The sequence below is a fragment of the Rhinolophus sinicus genome, linkage group LG16 (assembly GCF_036562045.2).
Source record: "Rhinolophus sinicus isolate RSC01 linkage group LG16, ASM3656204v1, whole genome shotgun sequence".
Lineage (NCBI taxonomy): Eukaryota > Metazoa > Chordata > Mammalia > Chiroptera > Rhinolophidae > Rhinolophus > Rhinolophus sinicus.
The window spans coordinates 19,728,104-19,743,999 of record NC_133765.1 but is presented as its reverse complement, the minus strand read 5'-3'; the positions used below and the strand labels follow the sequence as shown (position 1 = coordinate 19,743,999).

General features: G+C 46.7%; 1 long non-coding RNA gene across 1 annotated transcript; it reads right to left on the bottom strand.

Moving 5' to 3' along the window:
- Positions 1-1,430: 1,430 nt before the first annotated feature.
- LOC141569235 (uncharacterized) lies at positions 1,431-8,437 on the bottom strand. The gene is made up of 3 exons (XR_012492721.1): positions 7,953-8,437; positions 7,378-7,542; positions 1,431-1,941 (listed from the first exon to the last, which is right to left on the bottom strand). It is a non-coding gene; the product is annotated as an uncharacterized LOC141569235 (long non-coding RNA).
- Positions 8,438-15,896: the final 7,459 nt, after the last annotated feature.

Below are 15,896 nucleotides of genomic sequence, written 5' to 3'. Positions count from 1 at the left end.
TTTGGCAACATGTAGAGACATTCTGAGCTGTCACAACTGGGTAGGTGCTACTGGCACCTAGTGAGTAGATGCCAGCGTTGCTCCTAACACTCTATAAAGCACAGGACAAAACAAAGAATTTTCCAGCCCCAAATGACCATCGTGCCACGGTGGAGAAACCCTGGTCTAGTTCATCTCTGAGGCCCCAGTGTCTGAACCAGAGCTTGGCAAATCTTACGCAGCTCCAACATTTTTATAACATGAACGAATAAAACGTGCAAATTAAAAGTTGGATTAAATGTTAAGGCCCAAAGGTCCTTAGGGGGCAATTAAACCACAAGTTTTCACACTCTGCTTCTGGGAAGCTCAGGCTGTGAGATTCAGAAACTCTGTACACCATGAAGAATTTGTAGCTAAATGCTGGAGACGGAAACTTTGTGACTGTGATCTGTTTTACATATCGAGGTCCCAACTGTCTGAACAGGTCTACTGTTCAAAAAAACTGGGGAAACCACCGTTCCAGACCAGCCCCCTCATTTCACCGAGCTGGAAGCCAGGACCCAGAGAAACTGGGGGCCTTTCAATATCACACAAAGAGCCAGGCCTGGGTCTCCTGAGTGCCCAGCTGGCCTTGGTCACAGACTGGTCACAGCTCCGTAGTTTGCCAAAGGCAGTTTAGGAGTAAGATGATGTGATGCAACAATTACAGGCACCAGAGCCATATTGGGTGGGTTTTCATCCTGGCTCTGCTTCCAGCCAACTGTGTGGCCTTGGAAAAGCCATTTAACCTAAGTTTTAGTGTCCCCTGAGGGCTCATAAAATGGAGATAATAATAGTACCTACCTTATAGGGTTGTGATGCAGATTAAAAGAGTTAATATGTGAAAAATGTTTGGAACAGTGTCTGGCACATTGTAACAGCTGTATGAAGGCTGGGTGACCAACTCATGCTGGTTTGCCTGGGGCTTCCTGGTGATAGTACTGGAAGTCCTGTGTCCCAAGAAACCCCTCAGTCTGAGCAAAGTGGAACAATTGATTATTCTAGCTGCATGTGTATGTTTGATTTTTAAAAACTGTCCATATTAATGTTCAGTTTGACTTTTCATTACTAAGTACTTCTCATTACTTAGTACATGTTGTATACTGAGCATGACGGAGGGATGACCGATGAATTAATTACACAGATGGGATAGCAGGGGACATCTTTAGCCTACTTTCTTTCTTTTTTCTGGCGTTTTCCCCTTGCCAGACATGGTAATACATTAGTGACTCTTTTGCATTGATTTATGGAAGTAATATTTCTTGTGTAATGTTTTCTTTTTTACAATTTAATTTTTTTTCCAGTTTTATTGAGATACAATTGACATACAGCATACAAGTTTAAGGCATACAGAATAGTGATTTGACTTAACCTACTTTCTAATAATGAAGTAAATGAAACTGTTGGCCATTGTCTATCAATTTCTGCAGGGAGGCCCATAGCACCTCTACTTGGAAAACACTTTCATAGCAGTTGGTTTGTTACTGGATCTCCTCAAACAAGAGAACTCTGTCTCTCTCTTCAAAAAGTCTATATTTCCAACAGGTCACCACTTCAGACTGAATGTTCCCCAGTAACACAAAATCTTAGAATTGGAAAGAAGCTTAGGAAATATTTAGGACAACCATGCCATTTCCCACATGGGAAAACTGAGCACTTCCTTTTCTGAGGTCACCCACTAAGAAAAGATGACCATGGCACTTATGCCCAGGATTCTGAGACCTGGGCCAGGGTGCTCTCAGAGGTTCTCAAACTGGGTTCCACACTTGTGGCAGGTTTCATAGTGGAGAGGGTGGCTAGGATGTGAGAGGGAAGCCGGGTCACTTGGCAACCCCGCCCCTCCTCCTTCCATCGCAGAAGTTCCACTTTTACTGTTTGTACACTGAGCTTCAGCTTAAGTAGCCTCTGCAAAAGGTTCACATGCTGAAAAAAATAGTTTTTGAAAGTTACTCAATTATATCCTAAGGTCGACATATTTTCTCCCCTACAAAATTTGCTCCCAGGAAGAAAAGTTAACTATTTCTTTGAACCACGCTTTTTCCCTCTCTAATAGATTTTATATGATCAGAAGAACAGATGCATGGGCCCTTTAAAAGCCAGTGGTTAAAATGAAAAGCTCATTCACTCACAGGAATGAGCTGGATGAGTCAGGACATTGGTAACAACTGGCCCAGATGTATAGGCTTATGCCCATCATTTAGGAAAATGCTGCTGTTTGAGGCCACTTGATAGAAGCTTGGAGCGAGGTCCGAGAAGGGCCCTGAGGTGGGACAGTCTTTAGGAAACAGGATGGAGGGGGACAAATTGCAGTGACACCATCTAGAACCCAGGCGCAGAGCATTGGACGGGGCAAGGGGCGCTGCTAGAGGGTTATGCCTCTCCCACTCCCACCAATTTGATTTTAAGCTGAAACAGACAAGATTCAAAGCCAGGAAAACATCCTGGGGTTGACTCCCCGCACCAAAGTGGGAGAAAGACAGCAAGAAATGGCAAAGCAAAATGTGCAGCCTTTGTCCATGGTGATTCTGGGCTCTTCCTTGAGTGGGTCAGGCTTAAAGAAAGGGCAAGGAGTCGTAAGCTGATTCCCCAGAGCAAAAAAGTGAAAGCTCAGACTTGATACTCAATAGGCCTTGGCTTGAATCCCTGCTCAGCCACTCTCCAAATAATCTCAGGAGAGTTACCTCACTTTCTTTTCCTCTGCAAAAGGATTGTAATGGTAGATTGTAATGGTACCTACTCTATAGGACCAGTGAAGGATTAGAAAAGACTAGGGCTGTACTCCTTACAGTGATCCTGTACCAAGGAAACAGTCACAGCCACTGTTTACTAAGCATCTACTAAGCACCTATCTGTGGATGCCAGAGCCTGAGCTCCTCACCACTGGGCTGGGTGGCCTCAGTCTACTGGGAATTCTACCTGATGCTGAGGAAGTTAAGAAAAGGGCCGTTTCCATCGTAATTTGGAGCCAAAATAGTTTTGGGTCAGAAAACATCTGGGGAGACTCAGAGTTCATCAGTCATTGCCATGGGTGACGGCATTAGGCCAGCCCTCCCCACATAGTAGGAGCTCAAGAAATATTTTTTGAATGAGTGACTCAATGACGGAAGAAATTAACGAAAGAGCAAACGTTGCTGAATGTCTCCTTCTAGATGAAGGGAAATTTAAAAAAAAAAAAAAAAAAAAACTTGGGAATTTATGAACATAATGTTGAATGAAATAAGCCAGGTACAAGAGAATGTTCTGTGTATGAAGTTCTAGAACAGGCAAGATGAATCTATGGTGATAGGAGTCAGAATAGTGGTTACCTTGGGGCTGGAAGAAACAGACAAAGCTATTCCGTCTCTCCATTATCTGTTCTTCCCTTCCCCTTGCAGCTAGAATAGCCACTTGATAAAATTCTACTCAATGAGACCTAAGTGGAACTATCAGGTGACAGTTGGGGAAACCTTCTTATAAGGACGGGTTCATGCTCTTTGACCCCTTGTCCCCTTTCTCCATCTTGCTCTCTGAACACAAATGTGATGGCTGGATCTCTGACTGCCCTATTGGATCATGAGGGTTAGGGCCACACATTAAGGTTGGAAGAGCTGAGAACTAGATCCTTACCTATTCCGTGGAGCTGTCACACCAGCCCTGGACTCCTCTCCTGCTCACCTCTAGACTTATGTGAGAGAAATAAATGACTCTTCTAGGTTATTTTGGTTTTTTCTGTCACATGAAGTTTAACCTACTCTCCCTGCCCAATAGCCATATGAGGTTGTTATTCTTACTTGCAGATGAGGACATTGAGTCCCAGATTAAATCATTACCCAAGGTCACATGGCTAGAAATAGGGAAAGCCTAGATGTAAATCCCAGGCTATAAGGGTTCTTGAGAGCCTTCCTTCCCTAGAGACCACTGGGCACACATCACTGTCCTCTCAGTCCCCACATGGCACAGCCCATGTCACAGGATTAAGGGCATCATAATCACAGGTCCTACAATTGAGCCCCACCCACTTGAAGTCATTGACCCTCCCCCACCCAGAGTCTATGGGAGGTAGAGTCACATCCTTACAGCTGAGAGAATTGAGGCCGGGGGTGCTGAATTTACTCTTCCAGCATCACAAAGCTAGGAAATGGCAGAGCTGGGGTTTGAACCAAGGGCCCCTGTCAGTGAAGCCCATGTTCTTAATTCCTCAGCCACATTGCTACCTCGGAGGTCATGTGTCTCAGTTTTCTATAAGATTCTGAGCGCTCCTTTACAGCCCCTGCCAAATGGCTGGCCAGCCTCTACTTGCATACCTCCAGCGACAGAGAGCTCATTATCTAACAGGCTTGCAAAGCAGAAGCTTGGAAGGAAGGGTTTTAGTCCCTACTCCAGCCTCTTCTTTTTTCTGTTTGGCCTCAACCATCCTGTGACTACCTCCACCCTGCACCCTGGGGATTTTGCCCCAGAAACAGCCTTTCTCTTCCTTGTCCAGTCCCTCAAGCTCAGAGGGTGGGGTGGGGTGATGGTGACATCTTTACAAAGGATTCTCTCTCTCCCTCTCTGTCTCCTTCTCTCTCTCTCTCTCTCTCCTCTGTCTCTGTCTCTGTCTCTGTCTCTGTCTCTCTCTGTCTCTCTGTCTCTCTGTCTCTCTGTCTCTCTCTGTCTCTCTCTCTCTCTCTCTCTCTCTCTCTCTCTCTCTCTCTCTCTCTCACTCTCTCTCTCACCATTCTCTGTTCCTTTAAAGAGGAGGCAAGACTGTCATGTTGTCATTTGGCAACAAATGTAAAATGTAAATACTCTGTGACCCAGCCATCTCTCTCCTTGCACACAAGCCCAAAGACGGATGGGTAAAGAAACTTAGAGCAGCAGGGTTTGTGAGAGTGAAACCTTAGAAACTCTTACGTGTCCATGGATGGTGACATCAGAGTTTGTCCTTCCAATGCAGGATTCCACAGCAGTTTAGAAGGAGAGGACTAAGGTGTCTATCCAAGAGAAATGTGAACACATGCCAAAGACTATATGCAAGTGTTTATAGCAATATTATTCATAATAGCTCCAAACTGGAAACACTCCAAGTGTCCATCAACTGCTAAATGGATAAACAAAATGTAGTAAATCTGTACAATGGAATGAATATTAGCAATAAAAAGGATGACGCCCTATGGATGAACCCTCAAATAGTTATGCTAATAAATAAAGACAGATGCAAAAGACCACACATTGTATGATTCCATTTATATGAAATGTCCAGAAAAGGCAAGTTTATAGAGATAGAAAGGTCAGTGGTTGCCTGGAGCTGAAAGTGAGAACGGGGATTGACTTGAAAATGGGCAAAAGGGCACTTGTTGGGAGTGTAGAAATGTTCTAAAACTAGCTTGTCATGATGGTTTCACAGCTCTATAAGTCTACTAAAAATTATTGAATGATACATTCACAGTGGGTGAATTTTATACTATGTAAATTTTACTTCAGTCAAGCCTTTTTTTAAAGATGAGGTTGATATGGAAAAAGGGATAAAACATTAAGTTAAAAAAGTAAGATACCAAACAAAATATACAATTTGATTAAGTGAAATAAAAACTGTCCCGTATGAACATGAATACATGTATAAATATATGCAAAGAATCCTGTCCTCCTGTCCTAAAAGCCCCACCTACACTTTTGACAATCGATTCTTCTAGGGAGGAGAGTAGGAGTGGGGGCCTGGAGAGAGCGCCTCTTACTTTACAGTGCAAGTGGATTCCTTGGGTAACATTTTTAATTTAAAAAAAAAAATCAGGGCCGGCCCGGTGGCTCAGGCGGTTAGAGCTCCGTGCTCCTAACTCCGAAGGCTGCCGGTTCGATTCCCACATGGGCCAGTGGGCTCTCAACCACAAGGTTGACAGTTCAATTCCTCGAGTCCCGCAAGGGATGGTGGGCTCTGCCCCCTGCAACTAAGATTGAACACGGCACCTTGAGCTGAGCTGCCTCCCGGATGGCTCAGTTGGTTGGAGCGCGGGCTCTCAACCACAAGGTTGCCAGTTCAATTCCTCGACTCCCCCAAGGGATGGTGGGCAGCGCCCCCTGCAACTAAAATTGAACACGGCACCTTGAGCTGAGCTGCCGCTGAGCTCCCGGATGGCTCAGTTGGTTGGAGCCTGTCCTCTCAACCACATGGTTGCCGGTTCGACTCCCGCAAGGGATGGTGGGCTGTGCCCCCTGCAACTAGCAACGGCAACTGGACCTGGAGCTGAGCTGCGCCCTCCACAACTAAGACTGAAAGAACAACAACTTGAAGCTGAACAGAACCCCCCACAACTAAGATTGAAAGGACAATTTGACCATTGTTCCCCAATAAAGTCCTGTTCCCCTTCCCCAATAAAATCTTTAAAAAAAAAAAGTTCTGTTTAAAAAAAAAAAAAAAATCAAGCAAAAAAGAGAGAGAGAGAAAGAAAGGAGAGAGGGAGGGAGGAGGAGGAGGAGAGAGAGAGAGAGAGAGAGAGAGAGAGAGAGAAGAAAAGAAAAGAAAGAAAATCATGCAAAGGAGAGAGGCTAGAGGCTGCAGTCCATCCTCTAGCACCTTCTTTTACAATCACTGGGCCCGTGGCATTTGTAAGCAGTAAACTGGATGTGTCTAGACTTGGGAGTGACTTAAGGAATGATCTAGTCCAGTTCCTTTGCTCTGTAGGTGGAGAAACTGAGGCCCAGGGAGGAGCTGGGGCCAGTCCAACACCGGAGCTCATTGGGCCTGGGCCCGGGCTGAAGTCCAGGCCTCGGATGAAGCTCCCAGCTCTGCCCCCACACTGCACTCTGCACAAATTGTTTCGTGTCTCCGGGAAAGGGGAGTTTATAAATTTGGCCACATTTTGGAACAACAGAGCCATAAATGGACATGCCTGAAAGAAGCTGGGAGGTACCTGACCTTTGAGGCTGGGGAAGGGGAGGGGAAGGGAGGACAGGGCGGGCAGACCCAACCATATCCCAGATTCTTGCATAAAACTGGAGAAAGGAGCTAGTCCAGAGAGAGGCTGCATGAAGTCGGTAAACCAGATGGACCTGGTCCAAATGCCCGCTTTGCAACTGTATGTCTATGACCTTGGGCATATACCTTCACCTCTCAGAGACCTCTGTGACTCAGAGCCTCTGTGACCTCTCTGAGTTCAGTGACTACATCACCAAACCCAGTAAATGATGAGAAAGTGGAAAGGTTGGGAAAAGGCAGGTGACCAGGCACCAACTCTAACTTAGAAAGAATCAGACTCTTCCAGGATGGGACCCAGGCAACTGTATTTTCCAGAAGCATCTGGGGTAGTCTGTATCACTAGAGAACTGGAGTCCAGGAGTCAGTGACATCCAAGCTCTCTTAAAACAGATTTCTCAAAATCATTATTTTTTATTAGATTCTCTTACCTATAGTTAAAAATCCAGACTGCTTAGCGTGGCACTCAAGGCCTCCAAGGCAACAGAACAGCTTTATCCCCACCTCAGCCATTCACATCCATCCTTCCCTTGCTACAGCAAACAAGGTGGAGTGTCCTCCCCGCAGGCCCAGGTAAAACTAGGTCTCTGCCTTCCCTGGGGGTGCAAAGTGGGAATCAATTAAGTTCCACCCTCTACATTTCTCTTCCTTTTCCAAATACATTCACAGTCACATTTCCAAACCTTTACTCAGGCAGTTCCCTCATGCTGAACAGTCTTCCCCAACCCTGCCTGGCTTCTCTTTTGATACAAATCCCACCTCAAATTCCCTCCTCCCAAGCTTTTTTGGGTCTCTGCTCTGCCAGACTGAGTCACTATCTACTCCCGCCTCTACCGTGCAAATGAGTAAAATTCCTGGTTGATTTGCCTCCCAGCCCTGGTGCACAGTTTGTAGCCAATCATGTTTGTTGAAATATAATGAAATCTGGATTCTTTGATCCAACTCTGATCTGAATGTCACAACCACTGGAAAACATTCAGTCAACAAACATTTATTGAGCACTTACTATGCATGAGGCATGTGTGAACAAACCAGATCATTCCAGATGGGGTGAAGCACGTTGACTGCTATAAGAGAGGACGATTGAGAGGTGCTGTTTCATACAGAGGGGTCTGAAAGCCTCTTGGTGGAAGTGGCATTTGAGCTGAGATCTGAAGAAGGACAGAGCCGGCCTGCAGAACTCCGGAAAGGGTGACCTGATTTGGGTTTGAGAAGAGCTCTCCTGCTTCTAGGTGGGGTAGAAACAGTGGCCAGAGCCAAGGGACAATAATTAACAATGGTGTGGAGAGGTGGGGCCCAGCCACGTGAAGACAGATGCCACAGGGGAGCCTGCTACTTGGGTGGGACGGCTGACCTTTCAAACCTTAGATTCTTTGATTTTCTGAGCCTTGTCTATGTTTTAAACACACACACATACACGCACACACACTCACACACACACACAAATAAAGAAAACAAAGTCTCTCGGAGCCTCAGAAGTTGGCTAAAGCACATAGGATTGTTTGTTTTTTAAAAAATATGTTTTCCCACTGAATCTTCAGTTTTATGTTTCCAGAAACTGGCATACACCCAAAGGGACAAGTTAGTTGGGACAAAGGGGCTTCCTTCCCTCTATCATTGTCCTCTGGATTGCAGCTCATGGCTGCTAAGAGGGTCATTTCCTGTGGCTTCAGCAGGGCCGGGAGGGTGAGGTGTGGGGGCCAGGACTTCCCACGGATGCAGCTGGATCTGCTGCATTTCCCAAGAGGACACTGCTGGGGGCTGGGAAGGGGGGGGCAGGGGATGGTGCTGGGGGGCAGGGGGGGGGGAGTGAGGGTGAAGCAGGCGAAAGGCAGCCCCAGAGGTCAGGCAAGCAGCTCTGACCCCACAGTTCAGCTACTTGAGCTTTAACAAAACAATGTGGTGAGGTTCCCAGGCTAGCCCACAATAAGAGCCTATAGCACTGATATTGGGGAATCATCTGTCTAGGATGAGAGAAACCCAGCCCAAAACAGAGCCTGTGTCACCTGATTTCATGATTCACCAAAGCCAGACCAGGTTACCTAGAATGATCCTTTGAGGTGAGGCTGGGCTATGACTGGAAAACAGAAAAGCCCCTCTCCTACGAAAGACAAGGGCAGGGGGCCCCAACTCTGAGGCAGGGAACTCCAGGCATGGGGGGGTTGGGGTGGGGGGAGGCATTGAACTCCACAATTATCCAAGCCACACACACACAATTTCTGAGTTTCTAAGCTCACCCCCTCCTGGTTACAATCTGGTTTCTTAAACTTGTGCTCTGCCTCTGAGGAGAGGAAGGGGGTGCTAGGGCAGCGTCTAGCCCATACTCATCAAATTCCTCCCACAAATCCTGTATCAGGATCATGCACCTTCCTCTCATGCCATTCTCCCTTGCTCATTACCTCCAGCAGTCACTCTGGCTTGCTTTGAGTTCCTCCTTCCTGCCTCAGGACCTTTGCCTATGCTGTTCCCTCCACCTGGATCACAAGGCAAAGTACTCATGTCACCTTAACCTTTTCCTTCTTAGAGATAACTGCAAATAATGGTAGTGATTTGTGTAGTAATTTTTGTAATGTTGTTTTCCTCCACACCTTTGAAGCCATTCCACCATCTGCAACAAGTGGCCTCCAAGGTCACCAGGGAAAGGAAAAAAGAGAAAAAGGACAGAGAGTGGGAAATTTTTGTGACTCAAGCCTAGAAGAGGTACACGTTTCTTCTGTTCACATTTCATTGGCTGGAATCACTCACATGTCCTCTCTTAACTGCAAGGGAGGCTGGGAAATGTGGTCTAGTTGAGTGTTAAAGAGGAAGACATGGATATTCGTGCATACTAGCTGACTCTGCCACAGTACAGCAACATGATTTCCCAACATGAAAAGAAAAGGGTGGTGGGGCCAAGGACAGGCAAAAGCCAAGCTATTGAACTGCACACACCATCCATATCCCCACCCAGGGAGGGGAAGATATGTCTCCGGGGCCTGTGTCCACCTTTTCCTGTGAATGTAAAACCAATTAGTGGTCACCCCTGGAGCAGGCACCGCCCATATCCCCCTGACAATCACCTCTACCCACCAAAGGCTGCTTACTGCCAATGGCTGTAACTCTGCTTGACAGCATTGTCCTGGCCTCAGGAGTACGCCTGTGCCTATATGCAGGCAAGCAGGAAGTGCCACGAATTGGTGCCTCCAGAAGCAGTTCTCAACCAACAAAATGGAGACTCGGTAGATAGATACCCAGCTCCCTCAGCCCTTGGTTGGGATGACGGAGGCACACTCTACATTGTCCCTGAGAGTTCCGGAGCAGGGTTGAGCTCTGTTATCTCACCATGGCAACTGCCTTGATGATGCTTCACTCACTGGCTGCTTTCTCTTCTCTCTCTCACTTTCCCACTCCCCTGCAAGGATTCCCTGGGATCACCTCCCAGGTAGATTATTTGCATTTAAATACTGGTCTTAGGGTCTGCTTCTGGGAGGACCTAAACCAAGGCAGCTCCCTACAATGATCCACGCTCCTCTCTCCTACCATGTCCAGCCTCGTGCTCATGGGGGCACAGCCATCCTTTTGATTACTTTTAGAAACACAAAAAACATATGTCAACGGATTGGTCCTCTTGGCCAGGACTGCGGCAGACTTACCAAGGAGAAGGCCTCACACACTTGAAAATAAGCCTTGGGAGATTTATCTGCTCATCCTGTTTCTTTCCCGCAAACAGGAAGTCCTGGGCAGGCAGAGCTTCCTGATTGGGGGTTGGGGTGGGAAGGGGGGGTTGTTCATAGCACTGGGTCAAGACTCTCCTCCTCACAAGAGGAAATGCTTGGGTTATTTGAGGGAATCGGCTTGCTGGCCTCACTGCCTGGAGAAAGAGAAAGTTCAGCGTTCTGGGTTCGAGCCCTCACTCTGCCACAAGGTTACTGTGTCACTCAGGCTGTTCCTTCCCCCTCCCCTGGGCCTTAGATCCCATCCAGGAAGTATAGAGGTAGAATAATTGTGCTTCGGGATATCTTAGAATTGCTACGCTTTGCTTCTCCTCAGAACTCAGATCCAGGCCTGGCACATTGTTTCACTTGTGAAAACTTTCAAAGGATTTGGGAAGTCAAAGCAGATTAGTATTTGGGGTATTTTGGAAGCCAATATTAGCAACTATTAAGAAGAGTTAGAGTGGTTTGTCCTGTAGATGGAATTTTCCATGGAAAAATCATTTTAAATATTTTCTTAATAAATTGGCACTTACTAGCCACTGGTTCTTTTCTTTTTTCTAGTTTTGTTCCAATCTCTACATTGCAGCTCAAGTTACCTGGCCAATCAAATTATGTTGCACTCCTGCTTAAAACTCATCTATGGCTACCTGGTGCCCCGCAGGGCCTCCCATAGTGCTTTGCATATAGTTGATGATTGATCATTGAATTTGATTTCCAAGTTACTGTGGCCTGGGAAGAGGCCGTAAAAAAGCTTGTTAGAGTTCTGTCTAAAGTAAAAGTAAAAAGGCTGTCAGTGAAGACCAGGAAAGCTTGGTACAGACATTGTGGTTTTGGTGTTCAATTGCCCTTTTAGCTTCATTTCAGATAAGTGAAATTATTGCGTACGTTACTCCATTGAAGTGAGATGCTATTGTGTGTGCTGATTAAGCTGTAAGTTGTAGGATACAGTGGCTTAAAGCATAAAGACATTCATTGTTTGTTTGTCTACAAATATGGGTGCAGGTAGTCACAGAGTTGCTCCACCAGCTTAATGCTCCACCAGCTTAACAGTGTTATAAAACACACAGGTTCTTCCTACTTTTTCACTCCTCTGTCCTTATATTTCAGTGCCTCGTGGTCCCAAGATGGCTGTCACTTCTGTAAGTATCATCCTTGTTCAAATAGGGTGATACCCCTGAACTCTCCGCTCCTTTCCAATTCTTTTATCAGGGAAGCTTTCTAGAAGCACCCCAGCATACTTTCCGTTATGTCTTATCAGCCAGAACTAGATCACGTGACCATCTGAATTAGTTATCCATTGCTATAAAACAAATTATTTTCTGCAATAAATATTTACTGTCTCTCAAAGCTTCTGTGAGTCAAGTATCCAGGAATGGCTTAGTTAGGGGGTTCTGGATCAAAATATTTCAGGGGTGATCTGTGCCTGAGTCTTCATTTGTAAAGGTGACTGGGTGACAATTTGGAGAGGTCAATGTCATTGAAAGAAAAGTTTAATGTTACTCATCATTCCCCTAGAAACAAGAGGCACAGCATGCCACGCAGGGCCACAGGAGAAAGCACCAGTGTTGGTTAGGAGTCAGAAAGAAGCAAGAGAAAGCCAAGGCCACAACTTTTATTGGGGTTTCTAATAGAAAGGCAGGTAAAGCATGATAAACAGCTTAGGATGGGTTACTTTCAATCATTCCAGTGGGCTTTGGGATTTAGGGGCTGTCCCTGGTTGTTCAATACCTGGCTCTAGGTTGATTTATGGCAATGGAAATATTGGCCTGGTGTGTTAGAGTTACATAAGGAGGGAGTTGGGGGAATGGACTCAAGATTGGTTGGTTTGTACATGAAAGGCAGGCTCACTGACAAGTTGTTTTCTGTCTCTAGGAATTAGCTAACTCTAGGAGGGTAGTCTTTTCCCAGCCACAAAGCCTCCCCAAAGGTGTTATGACATCATCAAATATAGAAATATAAGAAATATGATTAATACGAGGATTTCTCTGGCTCATGCTGCAGTCAAAATGTTGTCTCACGCTGCAGTCATCCTAAGGCTTGACTGGGGCTGGCGCCACCTCCAAAGTGGCTCACCCACATGCCTCGCTGGTTATTGGGGAGGAAGACTTACTTCCTCCCACGTGAGCCTCTCCACAGGGCTGTTGAGCACGTTTACAACATGGCAGCTCACTTCCCCCAGAGTGAGTCATACAAGAGAGTAAGACATAAGCAACAATGGTTTTTATGATCTAGCCTCAGAAGTCACTCTTTGAAATGAGTCAGGAAGTCCAGCCTACATTCAAGGGGAGGGGATGAATTTCCACCTTTTGAAAAGCAGAGCATCAAAACAATTTGCAGACAAAATTTTAAAAGCACCAGATCACCCCTGACTGCAAGGGAGTCTGGTGAAAGCAAAGAAGAACAGGAAAGTCATGAATAGCTTAATCATGATACATCACATGGGACACAAGGCCACCCCAGACAAAATCAGGGTTCAGTTAATGAGGAAGGAGAGGCAAGGTTGATGGGGAAGCAGTCGGGAGTGTCTGCCACTATGATGATGATGAAGATGACGGAGAATAGGTCTGCCAGATAACTCTATGCCCCCTTATTGCATGGGATAGATTTATACTAAAACATTATTTGTTGTTTATCTGAAAGTCAAATTTAACAGAGTATCTTCTATTTTCATTTGCTAAAAATCTAGCACCCCTCAGTGGAAAATAGTCTTCAATAGTCATGGAAGGAGGCCAGTGAGAGGGTGGAACTTCTTGGGAAGGGTGAGCAAAATGAGGCCTGGGGTTGTCTGGGGGAGAAAAAAAATTTTTCAAAGCCTAGGGTAGGCTTTTTTGGAGAGTGAGGTGGGTGAGGTTGAGGTCTCTTATGGTCCCAATTGCTCTTCTCTGCTCCCACCCCAAGTCCACCACCACCATCACCTCCACTCTGATTTCAAAACACAGCCAGTAAGCTATAGCCAGAAGCATCTCTCTTTCCAAAAGAGGAAAAAACCAACCCACAAAGCCTAAGTGGGGGCTGAGGGCAGTACTGCAAAATGCATGTGAGGGGTGTTGGAACTTGGAGCCTCACTGTGTGACCTCAGACAAGACCGTCCCCTCACTGGGCCTCCCTTTCCTTGGCTATATAATGAGGGGTTGGTCTAAAGTGTCTCCAAGGGCACTTTTACTTGGCCTACGTGTCTCCCTCCCAAAAGGAAAAACTAGAGAGAACAAAAAGGCATGGGTGGTTTCTCTTGTTCCGTCTCTAAGCCAAACTCTACAAAAATGTCCAGTGTAACATAGATTTAATATAAACAGTGGTGCATTAATACTCACAAATACCCCAAAAGGAGTCCCGGATGGGCTATTTTTATCCCTTAAGACACATGCACAGTCCAACTCCCATCACCCCCACCAGTAAGAGTTTTTCCAGTTGTTTTTTACAAGAAGACAAGAGTTCCAGTTAAGGGTGCTAATTAAACAGCTTTAACTGTGGGCAGGAGGGAGGCTGGCGAAAACCTCCTCTCTGGGCATGATGTCACCACAATTGTGTATTTCTCATGACCCAAGAATGTGAGTGTGTTTGCACTACACGTTGAAGCTGGTGATGCAAGCACAGCCTGGTAAACAGGCCCCAGACAGGCAGGCCCTGCGAGGCCTGGCCAGGACCCAGCTTGCACTTAACTCCTTCCTGACAGAACTGGCTGGTGGGCCACCGAGGTTTGGCCAAAGAGCCTTCTTTACCCAGCCCCTGCTTCTCTCCCAGGTAGGGTCCTTGGTCATAAAGAGTGTGGGATCTTGCAGCCTCGCTGTGTGACTTCAGGCAAGGCCCTCCCCTCTCTGGGCCTCCTGAATTTGGGGTCACTGAGACCCGCATTCCCACCCACCTGCACTTTTTGCTTGCTCTAGGACCTTCTCTGTCCTGAGTCTTAGTTTTCTCATCTGTCCAATGGGGAAAAGGACCAGGTCCTCAAACCTTTGTCTTCACATCCACAGTCCAGAAAGCCTAGACAATGGAGGGCTTTCCTATATACATCAAGAAAAAAACATTTGGAGGCAAAACCTGACCTGAATAGACAGAGGCCGTCCATGTAGAACCCTTATCCCACTTACAGGCAATACTCACATTTCCCACCACAGCAATATTCATATGTTTGATTGGAGATGGGTGGGCATAGATGCCCCATCCAGCCCCAGAGAGCTGATCAAGGATAGTGGGGCTGAAGCACCTGCCTCTAGCTCATTGGGAGACTTACTGAGAAACTGTTTTCTGCTGGAAAGTCAGTCCCCGAGGACAGGGCTTAGCTCTGTCCCTGCTGTGTCCCAAGCAGTCAGCTCAGTGCCTGGCACACAGCAGGTACCCAACGAATAGTGGTTGAATTGACAGCTGAAGTTATTCATACCCTATAAATGCTGTGGTGGTGATTATGGGGAAACTAAGGCCCGAGCTTCTGAACTGGCCTGCCCTGGGTCCTTTCCCAGAGAGGGAGTTCTGACTTTCCCCAAAAATGGTAGCTGCTCACATTTCGCTGCTGGCCTGCTCACAAGCAGCCTGGTGACCCCCCTCCGGCATTCCAGGGCAGCTTCCTTCCCGGCTGACTGGTTTGTGGGCATCGCCGAGTTTTCCTTGGCAGAAGGCTCAGATGATTAAGGGGGGGGGGGGCATGCAGAAAGCTGAGGGTGGGAAAGGGGTGGTCACAGGGTAGAGTCTGGGCTGAGGGGTATCTGGGGAAGATGGGATCTGCTCTGGCCTGAGACTGTGGACCAGATTCCAGGACCCTTCTGAGGACTGTGAATGTGTCAATCAAACCCTGCCTTAAACGTAGGGCCAGAGAATTATCTAAACTGGTGCAGAGCTGCCAGCATGGAAAAGGCCTCCAGTGTGGTCTAACCTACTCCCCAACTGCTGTGGGGCCCCAAATAACTCCCTTTCCCCCTCTGGGTCTTAGCATGATAGGGTTGGAGAATACAGCACAGAGGAGCAGAGCTGAGGTTTTGGACAGCAGACTGAAGTCCAAGCCCAGACTCTTCCTCTGGCTGGGCAGGGAGTTAGGGAAAGTCACTTTCCCTCTCTGAGCCTCAGTTACCTCATCCGTAAAATGGCACTGAATTGTCAGTTACCTCATCTGCAAAATGGCACTGAGGAACATGACTGGCACATACTAGAGATAAAGGAATGTTAGATACAATTATTCTTGACCTGGATAACCCTCCTAATCTGGTGTTCTATGTTAGGTACTTAGTACAATCACCTCATCGTCTGAGCACCCACTATGTTCT